The 4566-nt window shown below is 33.6% G+C and overlaps 1 long non-coding RNA gene across 2 annotated transcripts; it reads right to left on the bottom strand.

The window, feature by feature from the left end:
• Positions 1-2336: 2336 nt before the first annotated feature.
• On the bottom strand, positions 2337-4238 carry LOC307157844. Of its 2 annotated transcripts, none has more exons than XR_013821102.1 (4): positions 4216-4238; positions 3382-3505; positions 3112-3227; positions 2337-2477 (listed from the first exon to the last, which is right to left on the bottom strand). It is a non-coding gene; the product is annotated as an uncharacterized lncRNA (long non-coding RNA). The 2 variants fall into 2 exon arrangements; XR_013821103.1 differs by having other exon boundaries at positions 3112-3224.
• Between the last annotated feature and the right edge of the window lie 328 nt (positions 4239-4566).

Below are 4566 nucleotides of genomic sequence, written 5' to 3'. Positions count from 1 at the left end.
AGAACCAATATTGAAAATAGTGATTTATCTTTTTCCATATTGTTAAAGCATTTTGTTTTCTCTTTTCAGCTTCATAAACTGTACTTGATGTCTGCCTAATGCCTTTATAAAAAAGGGTCAGTGCTCATCAGGTGTTTTGCTAAAGGACATAATCATTGCATAGTTACAATAAGAGTGACCAATAATCACAAGGATATAGAATGAAAGTTGAGAATGTAAAATGTTGTGCTTATGTTTTTGCCTATTTGTTCTTTAAAGCGACGAAACAAATGTATTTTCACATAACAAAGTTGAATCTCATCTTTTGGTTTGTAAATATATAACTTCATCATAGCAATTTTTTTAACGTTAATGTATGTGTCACTATAATAGATTGCCCCTGTATCTGGATATTTTAAATTAACTGATTTGTATACTGTTGTGCAGTAGTTTTGGCGCTACATTTGTCTTTAAACAGTTTGACATTAAATATTGGAATAAGCTTTCAAAATTGTGTCCATTCATTGTGCTTTTGTTACATTTATTTGAATATAATTGATATATCTTTGACTATACATACACTGTAAATGTTAGAAGCACTTTAGTAGGCCTACATGCAATTATCTCTAATTAAAATACTGCAAAACTACCCTGCTGTAGGCCATTGCTTAGAAAAAAGTTTCTCTTTCAAATGCATTCATGCATCAGTCTAATCAAATGAGCAAATTTGTGTCATTGATCATGTGAACTCGTTTTTGGACTGTAACCACACAAAGAGTCTTTTGTTTTTAAATATGAGTTTTATAATTTAATTAGAAATAATACATGTTTAACAGCCTAAATATTAAATATTTAAGGTATCTATCCCTGCAGCCGGAACCAGAAGAGATGTCATCATTTGCCATAAATGGGCATGTAAGTGTGACGCATTTGTTCAGCTGGGTTTTTATTGGCTGTGACTTTATCGCAGAACTCGCTGTGATTGGACAATCGTTTAACCCATATAAACTGGCGCTTCATGTTACAAAGTATGGTTTGGTGTTGTTATTACATTAGTTATACATTAAGCTAACTATAAAGTGTCTCTATAATGTGAGAAATTACTCCTTTACCGAGATCCTAACCCTAACCCTAAGCATGTCTGCACATTTCAATGAACTACAGAACAATGCTTCCTGTTCCACTGATAGAATGACAGAGATGTGTGGGTAATGTAGTATAAAACGTTTAGTAATAAAACAATAAATGTTAAATAAATTATATATTTAATGGACAACTGGATATCTAAATTTGTTCATTATGCAAACCTTTATGACATATATGAGGGACAGGCTGAAATTTGATATTTTACTGTGAGCACTTTAAAAATAACCTTTATGCCAGCTTTCCATATATATCTGAAAACTGTGGCCAACATTATTTATTATACATAGCATAAGCAGTTGTCCAGCTGATTTTCTCTTTGATACACTAACCGGACTTCGAGTTACAGCCATTTGAAATGTGCATTTGTTTGCTCTTCTGGAGGCCATTGCTGGGCCATACAATCTACACAGATCTACATACACTATTACTATTACACAAGGGTAATGCACCAATCAGTAAAACAACAAAAAAACAGTGCCAACATTTCCTATTCACCACCTCTGATTGCTGCTTATATGCCTGACATCAGTGATATATGCTTTCATTCTAAAAGCAGTTGTAGATGTACTAGAATGATCAACATGGATCATCTTCAATTAATCTTTAAGTATTTATAGCAAGATAGCCACTGCAGCCTCTTGTTATTCACATAGCTTCCTTTTATTTCACTGCAAACTGGCATACATGCAAGTATGTGCAACTTTTGTTGCATTGTTGTCCCAAATATCATTAACCAGATCTACATTTTTATGTCCCAAGTAAAAGAATCATGGTCATTAATTATATGTAGTAATTTATAAGTTATTAATTATATGTAGGCCTAGTTATTTTTTAATGAATTAAACTAAAGAAATAAGAAATTAAAATTTCTCAAATAAAAAATGTCTATTTACTGTACCAAACACCACTTTCAATACACAATAGTCACCATACTTTATTAAACAACACTTTATTGGAGGACACAGAATAAAGTTGATAAAGTAGCATAAAGACAAATGAGATTCAAGATAAATAAAAATGTGTCTTCAAAAATACATTAACATCATAATAGTCCACTCACAGCTGCTGAAGCCATAAAATTAGTGCCAGAGAATCATATTCAGTCACATATGATACAGAAAACAGATTTGATATTGTGTTGGAAAATAATGATTCATTATCACAGCTAAACTGGTTTCTTGCTCTTCCCTGAACATGTCTCTATCGTGTTCGTGTTCTTCTTCCTCGTCTAAACAGTTTGTTCAGTTGAAGAACAGAAGAACAGAAGATGCGATCACTGATGTGGTGTAGCTTTTTCTCAACCAGAGGAAGAAGTCTCAACATCCCACTGTCAGGCGTTCTCCAGTCCTGGTCTGAAAGTAAAACAGAAAACACAAACCATTCAAATGAAGTTGTTTAATGGACAGTCGGGTCAGCTTATGTTCTGCATGATTTAAAGCAGTGATGGTTTACTCTGGCCCTCAGCGTCCACTGTCCTGCAGATTTAGCTCCGAACTCAAACCCTCCTGCCTATTGTCTAGAAGTAAACCTGAAGACTTTGGTTAAAATTTTCAGATGTGCTCGATTAGGGTTGGAGGTTAACTCTTAATTAACCTCAAAAAGTAGAATGCAAAGGGCCAGAGTTGCCTGTTCCTTACATAAATTTACAAAGCAGCAGTCAGTACATTATATAATATACACATTGAAGTATTATATATATATATATATATATATATATATTGGAGCACATAATATAAGCTAAGTACTGAACAAAAACTGTTTTACCCATCTCAACAGCAACCTATTTTAAAAGATTTTTAAGAAAGGCATTGTCTCTTTTGAGCCTATGCCAGTGATGCTTGATTTCTTTCCAGACAACATACTCTTCTGTCACTTGTTTCAAGAGCTTCACATGATCAAAAACCAAGTGAAAACCTGTACAATGTAAAATTGTCAACATCAAATTATGTACTACATTTTACAGAATTGTTTCAATTCAAGACATACCAATGGACTCGCGCACTTTTCTGTCTTCTTTGGGCACCAGATGTTCCTTCCTCACCCGAAACAAAGGACTTATTTGATTAGCTTGCGTTGATATAAGGACTGGTCTTCCTTCTCTGCTGTAAAACAAGAAAGTCTCGACTTACTCTATGTGCAATTACTATTGTTCCTGAAACATAAATTAAGACAGTATTAAATAAGTTAATTTACCATATGATTCAGGAGAGAACATTTGATGAGTAAATACTGATTGCAATATTCTAGAAACTTCACCTGGGAAGGGCTGATCACGGCAAGATTCGCTGCGACTCACTAGTAGCTCTTGTAATGGTTGGCTCTTAAAAGAGCTGTTGAGTTTGATATTGTAGTAGAGCTTTAAAAAAAGGACTAAGTAATCCTGCAAAACAGAAAGGAAGGTAATTTTAATACATTACTTGCAAATAGTCAGTTTATAACTGTAGGATATGTTTTCTGTAAAGAGTGTTGCATAATTAAATGTTAAAAGCATTTTTATTTTATAAGTTCACTGATATGTGGGCATTTCTATGAATAAAAGTATGTCTTTAATAGCAAGCAATAATCATATGAAAATGATTTACATGCAAACGGGACAGTTATCAGCAGTGTAACTGATCTGATTATGACAAAATAATCAAGTATCTGATGTCATGTGACAAGTCACATAAGCTTTTCCACTCTTGCAAACAGAGGTAGGTTATGAGGTGTGGAGAGACATCATGTATCACTGGAACATGAACAGACGGGGACCAATTTGCAATTAATATAAACTTTCTGACAGTGTGTGTGACATCTGACAACTTTCCAAGAAGTGGCGCAACTGATTTACAAATATCGCAATAAATATGTACAGGAATTGAGGCAGTAGCCAATGACAGCACTAGGAGTAAAAGCTGCAGGATTGTGTACGAGTATACAAATATGTACGAGTATCGTACGAATTTGACAACTTGTTAAATCTTGTGAATTATTAAGACTTTCAGACTATGTTTGTACTGATTGGGCTATGGGTTTTGTGAGAAAAGTTTTAAGAAACAACAAATGCTTGATAAAATGTTTGATTTAGGGTTAAAACCAACACATACATACCATTGTGAATATTTGCCTTTGCAGCTTTCCGTCTCCTCCGTTTACTTCTCCTCAAACAATAATGGGCTGACTGAGTCCGAAAGGCCCTTTTGGTCTTTTCAGCTGAAAAAAGAGAAAAGAAAATATCATAATGAATAATTTTTAGGATTATTTAAAGGAAAAAGTACTGATTTACCTTACAAATGTTGGATGTTACATTATAAAGCATTAAAAGCATGGCAAGTGTTGTGGTTAATATGCATTTACAACAAATATCACTTTAAAACTATCAATACAGAGGTAAAAGCATGGTAAGTTTTGTGGTTACTGTCCTTTTACCACACCCTATCACAGTAAAACTAGGGTTACTGT

This window comes from Squalius cephalus, assembly GCF_949319135.1.
Source record: "Squalius cephalus genome assembly, chromosome: 4".
Lineage (NCBI taxonomy): Eukaryota > Metazoa > Chordata > Actinopteri > Cypriniformes > Leuciscidae > Squalius > Squalius cephalus.
The sequence above is the reverse complement of the archived record's forward strand: the minus strand, read 5'-3'. Positions and strand labels throughout refer to the sequence as shown.